Genomic DNA, 21,720 nt, shown 5'->3' with positions numbered 1-21,720 from the left:
CCCATCTAATATTTTTTTTTCATAGCCTACCTTATAAAAACCTTAAATTTACGAAATAACGAGCGTATTGTAGGCATACAATATATTCTTGAAAACGTTCGAGCGTATGTATACTATACCAATAACTCTCGCATTTACAACACTGAGTAGAGCTCCTTCGTGGCTAAGCGGTTAGCGTACGCGCCTTTGGCGTGGGAGACCTGGGTTCGATTCCCGGCGGGAGCTCATGTGGTTCGGATTCCACGTTAATCAATGGGCAACGTCTCATATAGCCTCGTGCTGAAAAGGACGTTAAACTCAAAATCAACTCAACTCAACAGCACTGAGTATAGTGCTGTCAGTATTTAGCGAGACTTTACTCCACTATCACTGGATCCGATCACCCATTCGTTCTTCCCGCTTACATTCTTAAGCATTTGTTTCGAGATGTTTCAGTTATGCTGTGTAGGCTAAATGAGGCGGTAATGAAATTATGACATGTAGAAAGTGGGATGTGCAGAGATATGGGTTTAGAAGTAAAGGCAGAGAAAACTAAATACATGGAAGTGCGTCGGGACCGTAATACGGCAAATTGTGGATGCGTTAAAATATTAAATAATACTTTTGATAAAGTGGATACTTTCAAATATCTAGGATCAATATTAGCAGACGAAAATCCTATTCATGTAGAAATTAAATGTCGACTAAAAGCAGGGAATTCGTGTTACTATTCGGTTCAAAATCTCTTGTCGTCGCGAATTCTGTCTTAAAATATACAAAACGATAATCATGCCTGTTGTTCTGAATGGTTGGGAAACATAGTCGCTCACTCTGAGGGAAGAACATAGACTGAAAGTATTTGAGAACAAGATCCTGAGACGAATATTCGGACCGAAGAGGAACGGGAATGGGGAATGGCGGAAACTTCATAACGAGGAACTACATAATATATATGGTTTACCCAACATTGTTAGTGTCGTCAAGTCTAGAAGGCTTAGGTGGGCAGGTCATGTAGCTAGAATGGAAGAAAGTAGAAACGCTTTCAAAGTCTTGACTGGAAGACCAATCGGAAAACGACCATTAGGAAGACCTAGGCGCAGATGGGAGGACAATATTAAGATGGATCTCGCAGAGATAGGAATACAAATTAGAAACTGGATCCAGTTGGTTAAGGATAGAAGTCAGTGGAGAGCTTTAGTGAACGCGGCATTGAACCTCCGGGTTCCATAGGCCATAGAGTTAGTTAGTTAGAAAGTGGGAGGAAACGGGAGAACTACGAGAAAATCCACGCACACGGTGGTTTGTCCACTACTAGGCCCACTTGATGTGAGCTGGGTTCGAACCTGCGACCGCGCACAGCAGAGGTGAACGCTCTATTACTGAGCTACCGTCGCCCCGTCTATCGTTATAGAATCAGAATCAGAATAGATTCAATCAAAATCAGTTTTATATGGCATTTTGACTGGCTTACCTTATAATTTTCTCATATTTTTATTGGTTTTAAACTATTTGTAAAGCTCAGATATAATAATATTAACAAAAACATTCCGGGAGTGTGGAGAATAAACACGAAACCAAACTTACAAAACAAATGCACTGCCCTCCACCTTAATCTAGTGGCTACCGTTTCCGCTTTTGGTGTACGCGGTTCACTTCCTGATAGGAGAGCACTGAACATAATATGGTAGTTTGGATTGCACTTTTTAGCTGTAGGTCAACATCTCACATAACCTCAGAGCTGAAAACGGACGCTATATTCAAACAACGAAAAAATTCATGCACAATCCTGTTATCAATTGGTAGTGAACCAGCAATTAAAAAAAAAAAAATCTACAGAGCTGTTTGTAATTACTACATTAAAACAACAAAGAAATTATCCTATTTTTAGTTTGAAAAACATTTTAAAACCATGGTGACATCCATCTAACTGTTCCCTTATACATATATCCAGAGACCTGATGGTCGATATATCGACCACTAGAATTCCCCGTTTGAAGAACTTTAAGTATCTAATAGTGATATGAGTGACGTCATGTAACTATCACTGGAAAGATATATCAATGTAGACGTTCTACTACGTCACTCATATCACTTTATTTACATATCTCAGTTCTTTCAAACGGGAAATTCTAGTGGTCGATATATCTACCATCGTGTATCACGTCTTCATTCATTTCCGATGATCAAAGTATTGAAAGTCGAAGAAAATAACACTTACCAGCTAACTACAGCCTATATCACAGGAGTACTTACCTAAAATTAGAAAAAAGACATGTTAGTGTTACAATGTAATAAAAATAATTGTAAATATATAAATTATGCTTTAAAATATTATATTCTAATAGTATTTTTTAAATTATTATTATTATTGTAACTTTTAACTCTTTTAATCTCCTGAATTTTGGGTTATAAACTAGACTTGCAACTAAATCCTAATCTAATTTTGTAGAACCCACATATTTCATCTCTTTTTTTTTTCTTTCTTTATAGATAAATCAACACAGTTTGGTCCAAAACTCTGTCCACATATTTGCATATGTTTCATGATTATATATTATTTCAGATTACTGACACTGGCTGATAGCTGATATGCATTTATTTCTTTAATTTCAGATGACTGACACAAGCTCCTATAATGTAGAAGAATAACTTCCAACTGATGCTGTGTGACAGTACGATTTTCCCCTGTTAGTACTAGCTAAGAAAGAAGACGAAAATGAAGTATAATGATTCATATTATATATATATATATATATATATATATATATATATATATATATATATATATACGGTATACAGTTGCGGATACAGGATATGATTAAGGGAGGTGCTAAACCATAGCTTGCCGCTTTATCCAGTGTAAAGAATGTAGGATTGAAGCCCATTTTATCCAGGGTGTACCTGAGCGTCAAGGGAGGCTATAGTCCCTATAGCCCTCCCCTCGGATCCGCGCCTATATATATATATATATATATATATATATATATATATATATATATATATATATATAGATAGATAGATAGATAGATAGATAGATAGATAGATATACCAATGATGACACTCCAACCAACGATGAGATCATGTCACAATTATCAGTTTACTGGCCCAAATCGCTCGACTACACAGCACAACCTGACAGCAACATTCTCAACTTATACATTGTTGCCATTTAATAGCAATGGGATGGGTCATAAACTCCGTGACCCGGAAATCCCACAGCCAGTTAGACCTATGGTCCAGTGTCTCGGACCGGAGTGACTCGGTCTGACTAGAACAGACCCGTATCCCGAAGTGATGCGGTCTGACCCGAACGAATTCGGTGTTACCCGGAGACGACAAAACATCATATACAGAGTATGTATGAGTGTACTAATGTAATTCTAACACCTATCTCTTAAATATCGTTTGCTGTGTGCGTTCTTGTTTGCCAAAGCATTGCACTGCAAGATTGAATAGTATAAACGCGGCAGAATCACAGAAAATATAAGCTACATCTTTCCGTCAAAGATTAATCGAGCAGACCTGTAAAATTGTCGTTTAGAATATAAAAAATACCGCAAAAGCCAAATTGTATTTTGCTAAACTTCTTTGTACATTCTGTATTCAAAAACCCACTGTATTATTTATCAATATGGCAAGACGAATAATCCATGAAATTGTATTTAAAAATATTTGAAACACGATACATTCATTAATATCACATTGGGTATCAAACAAATGAATGAGTGACTTCGAGTAGTGAACATCATTAATCTAGTATGAAATTCTGCAGTAATACTGCAAAGTTAATAGTTTAGCTGGTTCCAGGTCAATGGATTTGTCTAGGTCTTCGGGTCTGTCTGTCTCTCAGGTTTGTCCACGTCAATTCGAACCTCAGAAGCAACAGGACATTCTGAACAAAAGTCGTGACCCAAGTGGTCGGGTAAACTGTTCCATTACTGAGTACGATCCGGATTTAAATATCGGAGATCAACATCGATTGGTATATCGCAATACAGTAGAGCGTCGATTATCCGAACGTCGGTCAACCGAACGACCGCTTAACCGAACTGTGTACTCGCTCGCACCTGTTACTCTCCCACCCTACCGTCCATCATCCCCCTCACTCCCAAACCAAGTTTCCCACAGTAGTCGCCGCACTGAGCCACCGCTGGCGGAACATTGCTACTAATGGGGCCTTCATAAGGCGCTGCTGACCGGCCAAGCCGCCAGTCGCTGTGTTTCAACAATCAGCACACTTCTTTTTATGAATAAATTTACTGTACAGTACTTCTTTTTGGCAAATAAACATGTACAGTTCGATTATCCGAACAAACCAGTTTTCCGAACACCCATGTCCCCCAATTACTTCGGATAATCGACGCTCTACTGTATCACAAATCCTACAGGAGACTTGCATCAATAAATGGTATGTCTTGTGCTCCCAAATGTAACGCCACAAACCGCTCGACTATGCCTATTAACATTATTGTTATTCTTATATAAAGGTAACCAAGAAAGTTCTGTCGCTTCTTGTAGAAGTCTGTGTTCCATTGGCTCTCACACTGTGAGTTGAATGTGAATGGAGATAGGGCGAAAGTCAGTTGTTGGTGTAGGTACTGTATATCCAACGTACTACCTGGTTGTGGCAGTTCGGTTACACCACAAACTTGCGAAAGGACACAGTGAACATGGGACCTCGACAGAGCGTCGTATGAACGTGTATGCTGTACGAGTTCAAACTGGGGTCAAACGCGCTGCAGCGGGGCGGAAGATATGCCAGGCCTTTGGTGAGGGTGACGTAACTACACGGACAGTGCAGCGGTGGTTTAACAAGTTTAAGGACGGTGACGAAACACTCCAAGACGCATTATGTGCCGGAAGACCAACACATGTACAAAATGAAGATCTTTAAGCAGCAATTGAGGCGAATAGTGGCCAGACATGTGAGGAACTGGAACTGCAATTCAGTATAAGTGGAGAAGCGATTCCGCATCATCTTCATCAACTTGGGAAGCACCACAAGTTGGGTCGATGAGTCCCACATGATTTGACTCCGGGCCAGAAGGTAACGCGAGCACACACCTGTGTTTCTTTGCTTTCTCGTCTGAGGAAGGATCCATTTCCAAACTGAGTTGACATGTGATGAGAAGTGGATCCTATACAAAGATCCACGGCGCCGTAATCATTCGTTAGCATCCAAGGAACCGGTTCCAAAACATCCGAAACCAGCACTGCACCAGAAGAAGGTCCTTCTGTGTGTTTGGTGGACTGCTTGCGGCATTGTGCATCGGGAACTGGACCAGCTGGTCAGAGCATCAATTCAACTGGGTACTGTCAGGAATTGAGCCGTGTTCAAGAAAAACTCAAAACTCTGAATCCGGAAGGGGTCCCCCGTTACTGGACAAAGTTGAACTTCACGAGACTAGGATGACCCGGGGCACCATTCTACGCCTTGGATGGAAACAATATTGCATCCGCTATACTTCCCGGACATTTCGCCGTCCGATTATCACCTGTTCCATTCTTTGCACAGGTGATAATCCCAGTATAACCTTAAGAGGACGCCAGTTCAAATCTCTAGTAGAGGTGCAAAATGTACTTGATACTTTCTTCGCTTCACGGCCCACCAAGTTCTACCGTAGTGGAATCCATGGCCTTCCAGTACATTTGCAGAAGGTCTTCGATGCTGATGGGGACTATTTTTGATCTTTCAGGTACGAGTATGTCTTAGGTGATATATCGTTGTTGGAAGGTGGTAGGTGAGAAAGCGACAAAACTTTCTTGGTTACCTTTATAAACTGTTTAAACATGAGAAAGAAAACATTTCTGTAGACCTCCAATGACGATCCTGAGGTCTGGTTGGTTGGAAAACTGACTCAATTACGACACAACCGGAAACTGTTACATTCCATCAACATGACTATACTTCGCCACTCATGTTAAGTTAGTAATCTTACCGTTTTCTTAATCAGTAGTACAAAAATAAATAATAATATAAAGGAAAAAGAAGGGACAATGAAAAAAATTTACACCTTCCTCTTCGCTCTCCCAACTGACTTATTATAAAGTGTACACGCATGAAATCAAGAACTCGGCTAACATAAGACGGCGTTAAATAATTGGTTTTAAAAAAACGTAAAGAAAAAGAGGTAGAACGAAGCACAACAGAAGAGGACACGCCGAAACTATTTTTAGAGCAAGGTATATATTTATTTCATGAAACATGCAAAGGCACAATAATAATTGTCAGTAAATGGAAAAGAGTGGGTAAAAAAAGACAGAAAAGAAACAGTAAACGCAAAATACCATCTTTGTTCTTAAAGACAAGTAGTTATGCCCTTTGGTTCCACGAAAAATGCACACGCCTCTTACAAAACAGGAAATCTTGTGGAAAGCAGACAGGCAAACTTAAGTAATTGTATACAGTGTAATTACTGCTTTCATGCATAATGCGTACATGTATTTATAAAACTACCTTGAAAACATATTACAAGATAATTTCATTTTACACATTTCTATTATATATTAAGTAATTATTTAATTTATTACTGTATACATTTTGAAGAGCAAATAACTACAATAGTAATAGTAGTCCATTGTAGTAGCGAACGATTAAAAAAATAAATTCCAGATTTTTTAAAACCTTGTTTTCTTGCCAATTTCACTTTATTTAATAAAAATCGGCTATTTTTCTACGAAATCTCTCAGAACAAATATATTCATTCACTTATTATTGATTGATTTGAACTCCAACCAGAGGATTAGGAAAAGCTTCATAGTAGAACAACACACGCCATATTCTATCAAAATACAATATCTCTTTTACGAAAGTTATCTTGGGATAACGTATGTGCGGTGTTTCTTTCAAAAAAAAAAAAAAAAAAAAATGTTTCTAGGGGGCACACTTAGAATTCGGAGGGGCACATATTACTATATAATATTAGAGACGTAGTTTCGGGAGGGGAGTAGTACCTCCTAAAAACATGTTTGGAAGAAACACTGTATATATGTGTGTTAAAATCACTACCCCATTCTCAACTGATTCTAAACTGAAGCATTAGGAGTGATTGCGAAGCTTCAGTCATATAGGGCCCTATGCTACATTTAACCAGAAATTGATGTTTTTATAGTTATCGTGGAACATGCCATTTTAATTTGGGGGGGGGGTTCATACTTTATTTTTTACTGTCTTTAACTGAATTCAGTGGTAATCACTGAAGGGGCACAAAGGAAATAGGAGCCATATTGCTTCATTGTTTTTTTTTTTTTTTTTTAACGAAAATTATTGAGGAATATCATTATGGGGAGGAGGTAGGGAATTCATCCTTACATTCTTGACACAAAAAAATGAAAATGAAATGAAATCTTTAAGTTTTACGTCCCACGGTTATGCCGGCTAGGCTAAAGGAGACGGTGATGATGAGAAATGAATGAAATGGTGGAATGAAGGAAGTGGGAGGAAGCGCGAAAACCCCAAGGAAACCCACGCACGTAGTGTTTGTCTACCACAAATTTCACTTGACGAGAGCTGAGATCGAATCAAGGACCCCATGCATCAGAGGTGAACACTCTACCACTGAGCCACCGCGGCCTCCCTTATATTCTTGACTGACTTAACCCCAAGCAAATTACTGATTGGGAAGCCTAAAAGAAAATACACGCTGTATTGCACCAACATCTATACATTATTCGGCGTAAGCTCTAAACTCTGATAAACAAAATATTTGTATCCTTCCGCTTGTCACAAATACGATTGGCTAGTGATGTATCAATCCCACTCCCCACAGGGAGGAGCAAATTATACACGTGCATTTTGACAATACTGTCTCGTGTTGTCCAGATACTTACAGCAGCAGCAGAAAAGAAAGAAAAGAAACTCGAAAGATTAAAAAAAAAAAAAAAAGTATTTGAATTTCGCTCGTAAATAATTGTTGCTTAGTGAGTAAAGGTTTGCCTTGTTGGTGTTTCACCAGAACACTCGCGAAACCGAGATTCATGCCAGTCATCTTTCAGACTTTAAAAGCAGAACACCCGTCCACAGTTGAGTTGGCGCCATAATTACTGCGCATGCTTAGTGTTTATTTCTATTGTTTCATTAGCCACACTCGATTGCAGTATTATTAGATAATCCGTATTATATTTTTGTCATTTATAATAATATAGCAGTTTTATATGAAGCTTCATAGTAAAAGTAATAATGCAATCACATGAACTATTTTGCGGAGGAGTACAAGCGTCGGTAGGACAACAGCAAATCAGTGAGATTTAGTTTCACGTGGCTTTGTTTATCGCAGTTTAGAGCTTACGCCGAATAATGTATAATCATTTTGGTGTAGGTTATTAAAGAAAATTTCCTTATTACATTTAAATAAGTAAACTTCGAAATATGAAGAAACTATATTAGATATAAAAGTATTGGAAAAACAAGTCAATGTTAATATATCCCATTAAATTTCAAGGAGATATTTATAATTTAATAAATAATTTTAATGAATTCAACCTAATTCAACACTTGAATTATATAAATTGTAGTATTGGAGCTATGAACTTTTAAGTTTCACTTTCTCATGTTTTCGGACAGCCTATAACTCCGAAAGGAAGCATTTGTGCGTCCAGGTTGGTCTATATTTTTTGTCTTATCTTGGTGCCAGCAATCACCTCCCAAACGTTGTTGGTGATGTTTTGAAACACCCTGTATCTAGCTACGTATGATATTGTCAAAAAAGTTCAACAAATTATGTAAATAAATTTATTTTCCAAAGTTCACAGCTAAATAAGCTGCCAAAAGTACTTGATTAAAGAAGATAAATACTATTTTATTCAAAATTCCACATATTTCATTAGATCCTACATCTGGTGTTTAGATAACTGATTTGGCAACCCTGATTTTAATAACTCAAAATAAGAGCGCAATATGTGATACAGCTTTTCTTTACTTATCTATCAGACACCTTCCCATATTCCCTCCTCCCCCTCCCAATCCTTGTTATCAGTACATATGGCGCCATACTGTCAAGCGTATGGGTCATGTGATCCAATTATCTCCTGTTATTCAGTCAAGCAAAATGCAACAAGTTCTCGGGCGCAGTTCGTGCGGGTCACTGATAACAAGTATGTAACCCCTTTCCTTTGACTTTGCAAGTTTAATATCTTATTTATTTTTCTTCTCTCTCTCTCTCTCTCTTTAAACGAAAACTGCAATAATCTTTTCGCTGGTCAGTTTAGAATATAATTCCAGTTAAACTATCGTTAACATACCTCCATAATACGAATAAACTTTTTAGTCCCGGCAAAAATATGTATTATTGTCGGAGAGAATCCTTCCATTTACTGACATAGACTTTTTTTTTTTTTTTTTTTTTTTTTACGCCACGCTTTAGTAATATCTTCATAACGGAAAGGAATTGTTCCAAACTCATACGTAGGATTGTACTTTCTGCAATTTGAAAATAAATCAACAATTAGTTCCTTTTTCGATCAGAAAATTAGTGCCCGCAGGATTGTCGCACGTATGGCAGCTATACAAGTATTGTATATATTTTCCCAAAAGTTCATAAAACAATCCATTGAATGACACGTTATTAACCATTTAAGGAAATATTTACTCTTTTTCACATACGCTGTGGTCAGTGGCGTATTTAAGGGGAGGGCTTCCGGGCTTAACCCCCCGAAATTTTATTTACTAATTTAAAGTAAATGAAATATCTTGCAGAATGTTCACATTTCCAGGAATAAAGTTAGCAAAGTCCTTCCCGAAACAAAATCGTAAATACGCCACTGGCTGTGGTTCAAGGTTTGATATAGGTAGTTTTCACGAAAACTTTTAGTTTTTGAATCTTTATTACTTTCCCATTATACCCTTCATTTTTGAACTCCGAGAAGAAATCAGGTGTGATATATGACTAAAGGAGACGGTGATGCATTTGGAACCATGCGCGCCTGCAGCGGGGAGCAAGTGGTCGCAATTCCCCTTCCCTGGATTTTCGAAAAGAGGTTCGGATATTCTAAATATATGTCAAAGTACATTAGATTTGTTTAATCTCCCACTATAATATTTAATGTATTTACTGTACTTAATAAAATTATGAAATATACGTCAATAATAAAGTTTTACATCAAGTATTGTGTGCATCAAAGTGTAAATATTTGGAACTTCGCTTGTGTGTTGCTGTTTTGCTCCCCTTCCCCCTCTTTTTTTTTAAAAAAAATCCTGTGAGCGTTTCTGCAAGCGTTCGAAAAAATAGATATGACATATATGCTGACTGTCTGCCCTACGATGTTTTAAAGGTGAAGTGATAAACATATTAGAAACGAAAGATGAACATTACGATTGGATAATAACATATATGTCCTGTGTGCATTTGGTGGGGCACTGTAGTGAATTAATGCGAATGTACCTAACAAGCCAAAAGAAACGGTCGGAACTGATCAACAGAAGGGGTGTCGTAACCACGCTGACAACGCCAGACCACGTACGAGATCTCATACGTCTTTAATGAATTGTCAGAAATTAAGAAAACTTGGCTGGGAGGTTTTAATACATCCACCGCATAGCCTGGACATGCCACCGCCAGAATATGATTTGTTTCGGTCTCCAGAGAACTCCTTGAATAATGTTAGATTAGTTTCAAAAGATGCCCGTGAAATCCGGGTGCCACTTTAAAAAAAAAATAATCTATAGTAACATGATTATGGGATTACATTACCACAGCACAAGGTAATCGAACAGAATGGTTTATATCAGTTTCAAATCACATTAAATGTATTTCCAATTTTGCCCTCTGAACCTTAATACTTTTTCTCGGTGGGGGGCACTAGGTCGAAAAAGTGTAAAACGTTTTTTCAGACCAGCCATCCTGATCGAGGTTTTCCTGGGTTTTCCTCATTCACGCCAGGCAAACACCGGGATGGTACCTAACTTATAGGTCCCAGGCCGCTTCCTTTCTTTCCCAATCTTTTCGTCCTTCCCTTTCCCCGAATAGTATGCTCGCCGAGGGACGTCATCCCTCAAATCTGACTGGCTAACATGGCATAGATGCCCACAGCCCAGAAATCTAAGTCCTAAACCTAATACCTTTCACAAAACACTCGTTTGGGGAAAAAGTACAGTAAGTCTTTACTGTTTTATACGTAGCTAATGACGTTCAACAGTTCAATGGGAGCCTGAATAGTTTATTATCTGACTCTTTTCACACTATTAGACAGAAGCAAATAACGATATGAAAGAAGATTTTAAAAAATCATAGTACCCTATAATTGCTGTAAATATATTACGTAACTATTGTGTAGTTTTCCTTTTATTGTTTGCTTGTTGACGATGTGATTTAAAAGCTTTTCTTTTTATTAACTTATTGTGAATCATTCACTATGTGCTTTTCACTTGGAAACCACTGAAAGAGATCATTGCTTTTTATTTATTCACCAATAAATTACTGAGCACAGGGAAGCCCTTCAATTACTGTTGTCGAAAGCGCCATGATTCAGTCAGGGAGGTCCTTGCTGTTGAGATGAAGTGCAACGGCCGAGACTCTCCGGTAATTGGCCTTCAACCCCTCCTCCACCAACCAAATCCCTGTGTGCCTCCCCCCTTCCCTCTCCCCATTCTCATCTGTACAGAGAATTCCTGCCTACCTCTCTTTGACGATACACCACAGCGAATACCATCCACTAGATTTTATAAAACAGGTGTTAATACAGTCCATTTCAAAACAGAATGTGCTCGATAAAATATCGCCATTAGGAAGGTCACTGCAAACAGGCAGTGATGCTAGTTTGAGGGAAATTTCCTGTGGCGTAGGGAGATGTAGCAAAGATTTTTTTTAAGGAGGGGAAAAAGGGAGATTTTAGGAATATGAGATAAAATGTAGGGAAATTTAACTTTTCAACAAATTTTGTTACTAAGTACTCCGGCAATACGACGAAAGACGATGGCATTCTTTTCAGAATCCCACTCATAAAGTGACAAAATTTTTCTTTTTTTCCTAAGCCTTCCGGGACCTGGCTTGAGGATGTCATAATATAAGATAACATTGAAGTACTAATAGAAGATCAAAAGCACAAGTATAAGTTGAGGAGATATGAGCACAGTATAATAATCTATAGATATGTAGTAATGCTCCTTTTAAAAAATGATATGTATATAGTGAACGAAAATTAGGGAAATTTTATTTTTAAAAGGGAATTTTTGATCATTCATGAGGGAAATTTTAACTTGAGGACCTAGCATCACTGCAAACAGGTAGTATTGCTCATGACTTCATGAGACGAATCAAGACAGAATTTTCGTGTCGAGCTCTATAAACAGAAACTGATATACTTTTTGAGAAGACACTTTCACGACACTTTTTCAAGACAGACATCAAAAAAATCTCATTCTGTGTTCAACACTAAAAATTTGGATGAGCAAACATTTTCATATAGTGATCTATCTGGGAGCAGGACGATTCGGTGTAGGAAAATTCGGTGCATGGAAAATTTGATGTACGAAAAACTCGGTGTAGGTAATGTTAGGTGTAAGTTCGTTGTAGTAGATCATAGGATTCATTATGGGATAAAGAAGCGTATTAGTTTTAAGTTCAAACTTTGTGCAGAACATACTTTTATTGTCTACTATAAGGAATAAAAGAATGTGATAGTGAAATAATTTGAATTCGAGTTTTCGACGGATTCGGGATTTTAAGACCCTTACATGACGAGAAATTAGTCTTTCGATGTCCGTCCGTGTGATTTAGAAAAGCAACCAAACCTACCAATCGACATTTAATTTGAAACTTTCAAGTTTTTATGTTGTTTTATAGGGTGTCTTCTAGAATTTTCTACTTCCGAAAATAAATGTAGGTTACTGAAGAAGTAAAGGTGAAAATTGCAGATTTTTTGAAAACAGTTTTAATGATTTTATTTCTATTTTATAAATAAATATTTAAATTTATATTTTTCAAAAACGACAGTTCTTTTTTTATTATTATTATTTAAGAAGAGAAACTTACAAAGGGAGTAGGCGTTAGCGACCTTCCAAATTGGACTGTTACATGCAGGTCACTTCTACAACAGTAAGAAGAAATATAAATGTACCACTTGCAGAGTGCAATCATTGCAACCATTTTTGAAAATGGGAACATAGTTCAATACTTGAAACGAGTAGCTCACAATTTGTCTTTCTGATAAATAATTCTGAATCTCGCATTTGTTTTTTGACAAATAATTCTGAATCTCGCATTTGTTGTGTATATAGGGCCTATTACCCATAGTGTATATTGTAGGTGTTTTAGGACAGAAGTAAATATTTTACTGAACTTGTTATTTTTATTTATTATTTTAGCCTTTGTTCCTATTATTATCTCAATCATATTTCTACAACTATTATCTGATAAAACCATCCCACTTTATATTGCCCGTCGCACTAAGACTTTTTTGGTCAATATATTTTTGCATTGTGTCCTGTGGCATGGAAGGTGTTTTTAGTTGTTTCTATAACTATTCTCTGAACCTATAGTTGCAATTGTTTTATTTCTGACAAAAAGTGCCAGATTGATTGTGATGAAAACAAATTATAGTAATCCCCCAGAAAAGACATGTAAGAAATATAGGATCCAGTACAAAAAATAAATAAATAAATAAATAAATAAATTTTCTTTTCGTGAAATACGTAATAACATTCTATTCGGCGGTTATGGCGTTTTCGTTTTCACAATACAAAGTTTTGTAAGATATCGTAAGCGGTAATCTGTAATTGTATTACACCGAATCCACCTTACACCTAACTTTCCCCACACCGAGTTTTCTTACCAAATCTTCCTAGACCCGATCTATATCATTGTCCATCTACCTCAGTCTATTTGCAAATATCACAGCCTAGTATTAGTTTACACTTCAACTTTATAACTTTTACTCGATAGAAAGCTTCATCATAAAGATAGATTGGGGCAAAGAATTGTGTCAGGCGAAGAACTGCACTTCTAACACAAGCTACTTTTCTTCACAAAGACGAGGCTAGAAATTGTTTTCAGACTCTTGCCTTCATGAAAATATTAGCACTCTTAAAAATTCAGGTGATTTTGCGGAAATATCACCGCAAAGTTTACAGGTGTTTTACCAGGGGTCCATTTCTCAAAATTGCCAGTATTGTAATATTATATCGAATTTATCAAAATCAAACATTTATAATTGTATTTACGATAAAATCATGCCACATACGAGGAAATAGTATTAGTAGGGCTATTTAGAAATGATTTTTACTATTATTCTAGTGTTTCTACGTTATGATATTTTTGACTTGTAAAATATATACTACGAGGCTAGTAGTTTTGAGAAATAGGCCCAGGATGCATATTTCAGGTGAAATTTCGGTACTTTAAAGCAGTAATCCAGCATTTGGCAAATTCTATTTTAAGCTGTTTGAAGTTGTTAGTTACAGGGATGAAAATAAGCAACAAAATTTTACTAGCCCAAGAAAAAAATCTACTAGTCTACATCCTACACTGGAAATCATTTACTTACTTTCGGAATGGTATTAAATACTCGCCCGCACCGATGAACCACTCATCCCGGGCGAATAGGCGAGTGTTTATTTACATCCCTGTGTTAGTATGTTTCTAGTAGTTGAATAAAGCACCAAGTTAAAACCGGCCTTGCATAAAAAGGGTCCAATCAAAACAATTCCGAATCAGCAGAGCTCTAGCAAAAACTGCTCCACGTCGAGTCGCCTGAACCAAAAAGTTCTCTTGCAAAAAGACCCCAGTGAATATTGACTCATGCCCAAAATGTTCCAAGTAAAAACGACCGGACGAGGGTTAAACCGGTGAAAAAACAAAAAGATCAAAAGTGTTCGCGTCAAATCAGAAGTTATTCTAACTTGTGACATTTTTATTCTGTTTTTCCAAGTCAAATTGTTTCATTTTAATTTTGCACCATCCATCTCTAGCAAATAATAAATGTAACAAGGATAGTACCATGCTTCTGATTTTAAACCAAGAGCCAAAAAGAAAGAAAGAGAGAGAAATCAAGAAACAAGTTACTCCGAAATAAACGGATATATTCCTCACAATACAATGTAAAAGAAAGAATCCATTATTTAGGCATTTCTCGTTGATGTTCAATCTATAATGGTTGAAAAAATAATTTGTTGAACTTTTAAAAAGTATCTTACAGATCAGCTTTCCTCAAACACTGGTCCGTGGACTACAAGTGATTCTCGAGGTTTGATCTTATGGCCACCTCAGATTGAACATTAGTAAAAAGAAAAATCAAAGGCAATAAACTGAGTAACATACGTTTCAAGTTCATAATCTCAATTCTAATAGCTTATATAGATGTATAATTATGAACAAGAATTTTCGGAATGATCAAAAAATGGATCAAAAGCACTGGCGCAAATCCCGGGGGATGAGGGAGACATGTCTCCTCCAATCTCGGAACTCAGGGGAATGTCCTCCCCAATAATCCGATTTGAAATGTGTTTTGGGGAAAAAAATGTGATGATTTGTGTCCGATTGCCACAAAGGAAAGTGAGGTGAAATTGATGTCCCCCCCCCCCAAAAAATAAGCATGAAATCTGCCCGTCTCGCAATGTTGAAGACCACTCTGCTCCCTGATCCTCCACAACATTATTTTTCCAACTTCACAATTATTTTGAGAATCGCTTAAAAATAAATAAATAAATAAATAAAACGGTGTTACTTGTCTCCCCAATGTTGAAGACAGATTTGCGCCGCTGATCAAAAGACTGCGATCCTGGCCAATAATTAGTTTTTGGATCAGGGGCTACAAAATTTCTGAACGACTCCTAAATCGAGTTTTCGTATTTTCTACGGAATAAGCACATCATACTGAGTTAAGTGATAGTTTGGGTTTGGTTACACAATAAGTAGTTCTCCAGATATAAGGTGCACAAGAAAATTTTTGATTGAAATATATTGGATCTTTGATCCAAAAAGTATTTTGAAAGTGATAAATTTACTTTCGAATGGGACAAGAGTTACGTAGGTGGTTCACAGATTATTGTGACTAATAAAAGTACTTCCTATCTGTATTTTATTTAAAGAAGCGCTGTCGCCCGACAATAATATAGTAAAATACAATATAAAAAATTACTCTACTAAAGAGATGCAGGGCCACAGTGGCTCAGTGATAGAGTTTTCACCTCTGGTGTGCGTGGAGTCCTTGGTTCGATCCCAGCTCGTGCTAAATGGATTTTGTGATGAGCAAATACCATGTTCGTAGGTTTTATTTCGGGTTCTTCCATTTTCTTCCCTTTTTTTAATTTCACCATTTCATTCATTCTCATTATCATCATTTTCTTTAGCCTATACGGTAATACTGTGGGACGTAAAACTAAGACTTCATTTTTATTTCTACCAAAGATGCTGCATATCAGTTTACGGAAAATTAACAAAAAACAAATTAAGTATTTATTTATTTGTGGTGGTCTATTTCCTTGATAATGGTAACAAGAAAATAAATATAAAGCTTAAGACCAAATAAAGTATTTAAAATTCACAGTTTTAAACATTTCCCTACTAAAGAGACAACGTAATTGTTTGCGGAAGTGTGAAGGAAGTAGTGGTAGGAACACAAAATGAAACACCAGGGAAGGCTCTCAGAGGGAAAGAACACAGGAGAAGGAACACAAGACGAAAAGAAAAACATGGAAATACAGACGAAGGAACACGTAAGGAAGTACAGGCGAAGACTTGCAGAGCAAAATCAGAAGGAAACACAGGAGAGGGTCACAAAAAAGAGAAGGAAACAGAGGAAGGAACAAAAACGGAAATACAGATGACGGCACTCAGAGGGGGAAAACACAGAAGGAAACTCATGGGAAGAAATGAAAGAAAGAAACAGAAGGAAACATAGAGGAAGAAACACAGAAGAAAACAGATGAAGGCACACAGAGAAGAAACACGGGGTACAGGAGAAAGAACACATAAGGGAACACAGGTGCAAAACAGTGAGGAAACATAGAAGGAAACATAGAGAAAGGAACACAAAGGAAGGTACGCACAGGAAAAACACAGGGGAAAGAACACAGAAGAAGAAAGAGAAGGTGACAAAGTGAAAGAAACGGAATAAGCACAGGGAAGAAACACATTAAGAAACAGAAGAAAATAGAAGGGAAGAGACACGAAAGGAAACACAGAGGAAGGAACACAGAAGAGGGGAAAACAAGCAGAGCAAGAAATGCAAGGGAAGGAACACAAAATGCATGAGATCGTTAAACACAAGGGCAACAACATCCACGTAATCCTAAGGATACTTTGATTATTCTTTTAAACAGCAATTTAATAGGGGCATGGCGACTCACTGGTAGAGTATTCACCTCTGGTGTGATGGGTCCCTGGTTCAATCCTAGGCCATGTCAGTTTGTGGTGTATAACATTGTGTCCGTGGGTTTTTCCGCTTGCTTCCATATTTTCATTCCATCCATTCTTTCATTAAATGACTCCTCTCCTTTATTTTAAAGGACATACGAGAGGGTATTTGAAAGTTTAATTATCATAAAGAAGTTATACAGATATTTAACGTTACATGAAACTTTTTGTGCATAATTAGTGTCATTTCTATGCATACTTGTGCAAATATCAAACATACGTCTAAAATATTTTTCTTTCCACAGTCTATAGAAGACATCAACCTCCACGATAAACAAAACTGAAGCCCGAAGTGTCATAAAGTTCCTCCATTTGGAGGGCAACTACGCAAGCCAACTCCACGACGAAACGAAAGCTGTCTATGGGGATGAAAGCCCATCATATGACACGGTTGTGAGGTGGAAGCGGACATTCAAAGTAGCCACATGTCCCTCACAGACGAGCCACGAGCGGGTAAACCCTCAGTCAAGGATGATCTTACCATGGTGAAGAAAGTGGAGACCGTTATCCTCGAAGACAGAAGATCGACCACGGAAATGATGACGGAGATTGGATTATGTTACGGAAGTGCGTTGAGGATTACTCATCAGGAATTGCACATGAATAAGGTGTCTGTACGATGGGTTCCTCACTTATTGATACCTTTTCAGAAGTAAACACTCCACGACTTTGCCACGATCCACCGGTTTGGCTATGAACTTTTGCCGCATCCACCTTATTCGCCTGATTTTGGTCCAAATGACTTCTTCATCTGTCCTGAGACAACGAAGCCACTTCGTGGTCGGCGGTTTGACAGGAGAGAGAGTGTCATTTTCGAAGTAGAACAGTGGTTTTCGATTAAATCGGAGGACTTCTACAAAGAGGGCTTGGGAAAGGTGAAGAAACGCTGGGGAAAATGTGTGACTCTGCAGGGAGACTACGTGAAGAAGAACTAATTTTGTCCAATTACAGTGAGTATTGTTATTCCTTTCATAGTAATAATTAAAACTTTTGGATACCCCTTGTAATTGTCGGACGTAAAAATAGACATTTCATTTCATTCAGCAACTTAGTGAGAAGAAAGCTATGGATTCAAAAAAAAAAAAAAAACATTAAAAAATCAACAGAAAGAGCATATGTAGAAAGACATGCGTATTCACTGCACGCAAATAGAAACATGTACTATCCAGAGAATATTTTGTTTAACTTATAAACACTTTCAATATCTTCATCTCAGTTTGTGCAACTCAGGTCCTATTTTAACTTCGACTCTTCTAACGCGGGGCCTTTTTGACCGGCGCAATTCTGATACAGGGCTATTTTGACTGAGTCACTTTTCAAATCGGCCCGATCTGAGCAAGCTTTATCTGTCCTTGCTCCTTTATCCGGGCACTTCTGATACAAAACCGCCTGTAGTCATGTCTTTTTTTTTTTTTTTGAGTTAATCAAAATCTGTTCGACAGTAAAACCCAATTATTAGGGTCAATTTGCTCTTTAGAAAGGCATAATTTCTCTGGTAAACGCAAGGAAATTTATTTGATTAGGGAGCATTCGAACATGTCAACTGGGAGGGGGGATCAATGATTCGGTTCAATGAAACTAATTATTTTCGGTTGAAATGTTTTGAAAAGAGCGGTTCTAAGGAATGGTTCAAACTTCCCATCACTATTACTGTTCGTTTACATAAAATAAATATAAAAAAATGGAACGGGATGAGGGAAAACTTGCAAGGTGACATTTTCCGTAGACATTTCCGTGAGGTTAGTTTGTCTGACAAGAATGACGTCATCAAGGCTGCCAGACTTTTTTCTTTTTAGAAGTAAGTTCTTTCTCTCTCCTCCCCTTAACCTTTCCTTTCACTGTGTTGTGATAAAATTAAACAAAATAAACATATGCTAATATTTTAGTTGTCTTCTTTTTATCCTTGCGGGTATACAATTATGTTGCTGGAAATAGAAGAAACCAGTTTGTCAACCGCTGAAGGCTGTTTTAAGTATTCTGAACTGCAGAATATGCACAAACAACAAATACTAAATTAAGGCTAAAGATGCGATGGTTCTTTAGTAAGTCAAAATAACTTACAGTGTTAGTCACATAATAGGTCTTGCTCTAACCGCAATTTCGCACAGATGGAGAATATTCCCAGCATGTATATCATATCTATGTAATTGTTCACATAGTCATCTACTGTCAAATGAAAAACTGGTATTCTGTTAGCGACTTTACACTGTTTAGTACATACGTATACTTTCACAAGGGATAGCTATCAACTCTTTAGGAAACACAGACACAGAGGAGAAAGAAAAGTAACAAAAAGGGTTGGGGTGCCGGAGGCACGGGGACGGATGTTACTGTTACTTACAATACAAAAGATACATGCAACTAGCCTCTGTTCGGGGAGTTTGTAAGATACATCATTTTAATCTGTACTGTGTGTAGTTGCTCCATTCTGGAGGATTATATAGTATAATAATTGCCTTTGCATTATGAAGTGTTCTGTCGAAATATTTATTTATGTTGAAAGACAGATACATAGATCGTAAGTATTAATCTAACGCCATGAACTGATAACTTTGTGAAATACTCATATTACCTGGAAATGGAATGGTTTTGTCCAACTTTTTTCATATAGTTTAATCACTGGTAATATATGTTGATCCCATATTTTTTTTGCTTGATTTATGTGAAGGAGCTACAGTACGTATCCAGTAACTAATTTCTTCTTGTTCTTCATGTATATTAAAATTGCCTACATAAAGAAATATGTACACTCATGTCTAAAATTATTGTCACATGTCTATAAATATGATAGTGTAGGAATATAATTTGATAACGAATTCTCCCGGCATTTCTTATAATGTTAGTATGTGTATAATCATCAAAGACATGTATATGGAAAATTTCATGTCAAAAGAGCAGTAAATAAGAACAATGAAACAAAAATAAAACTTTCTTGTCCATTTAGCAACATTTTGTTTTACTCATTCTAATTTTCGAATTTATAATTCTTTTTCTATGAAATTTACCACAATTATACATTTCCCGATTATACACATAGTATCAGTATTAAAAGTACCCTGGAAAATCATTATCAAATTATATTCTTACAAGAAGACAATTATAGATATGCGATAATCATCTTGGACATGAGTGTACATAGTGATTGTCCGTAACTGTTCCTGTGGAATTTTTAGTATGCTACATACTAGTGGTTCTATTAACTTGCACGAAATGCTTCCACAGCGTCCCTGACCTTTCTAGATGCTGTTTGCAAGGGAGTTATTCACCGTATACCGTCATCGATCAAGTGGATAATAAAAACAGAAGTTGCTGAAATACCGCGACAGACAGACCTCTTTCTGAACATCTCCCTTGCTTGGTTGGTTCAATTTCCTTCTCTATCCCTGGATACATCATCTCCAGCTCCCCTCTCCTTATGTTTCCCACAGAAGCTTCGCCAACTGACTCATCGGTCAAAACTGAACTCTTACTAAAAACTAATGCGTTTCCTGGCGCTTGGTCGTATCCGGCGCCAAGATGCCCAGCACAGGTGGCTGTTTCCATAGCAACTAAGAACAAGACATTGTTGGATGATCAAAATTCTCAACGAAAGAGAAAGGTATAGCGTATATGTGTACAAAAACACTAAAAAATTTCATAAATGATGAACTTTTCTTCTTGTACTATCTTCTGTGCAGATTAAAAATATGAGTGCCACTATATAATGACTATAGGGTCTATATCTATTCTTTTTTTAAGAAGCTTGCGGTTTTACGTGTAATTAACAATAGCAGCACTTACAACTAAATAACTACACATAAATTGTCTTTTGCATTGATTGATCATAACGCCTAAAAGGCTGTTATTCTATTGCCGATCTTAGCTCGCGCCGTGTGGACTTTGTGGTGGACAAATACCGTGTTCGTGGGTTTTCTCGGGGTTCTCCCGTTTCCTCCCACTTTCTTCATTCCACCATTTCACTCATTTCTCATTATCACCGGCATAACCGTGGAACGTTAAAGATTTCGTTTTTTCTATTACCGATCTTCCATTTGTACTATGCATACTTGAACGAGGGAATTTGCTATGTAACCCATTGGGGAATGTGTGAGTTCGAATGAAACGGTGAGCAAAGGCAGACAAAGCAGACAGGTGCGGAAGCTATTTGAAGTCAGTATGGAGTGCAGATGTTAGCAGTGGTCAAAGTTAGACGGTATGCGGTGGTATGCCATACCGCCTCTGGTTTTTTAGTGATGAAGGTATACCGCCTCTAGTTTTTCAGTGATCAAGACATACCGTCACGGAAGACTAGATCCTAAATACCTTTAATAAATCCATTTTTATACACAGTACTTGACGAACAGCTTTGCACGTAGAAAGATTTTATTTCTTATGTAGAAATAATTTCTAAGTT

At 37.2% G+C, this 21,720-nt stretch overlaps 1 protein-coding gene across 1 annotated transcript in view; it reads right to left on the bottom strand.

The window, feature by feature from the left end:
* The window catches only part of shn (zinc finger protein schnurri), a 472,944-nt gene that overhangs the window by 309,181 nt on the left and 142,043 nt on the right, over nt 1–21,720 (bottom strand). The gene's annotated exons all lie outside the window — the stretch shown is intronic.

Source organism: Thermobia domestica, chromosome 4 (genome assembly GCF_964235325.1).
Source record: "Thermobia domestica chromosome 4, izTheDome1.hap1.1, whole genome shotgun sequence".
In the NCBI taxonomy this organism is placed as follows: domain Eukaryota; kingdom Metazoa; phylum Arthropoda; class Insecta; order Zygentoma; family Lepismatidae; genus Thermobia; species Thermobia domestica.
This window is presented reverse-complemented; position numbering and strand designations above follow the sequence as displayed.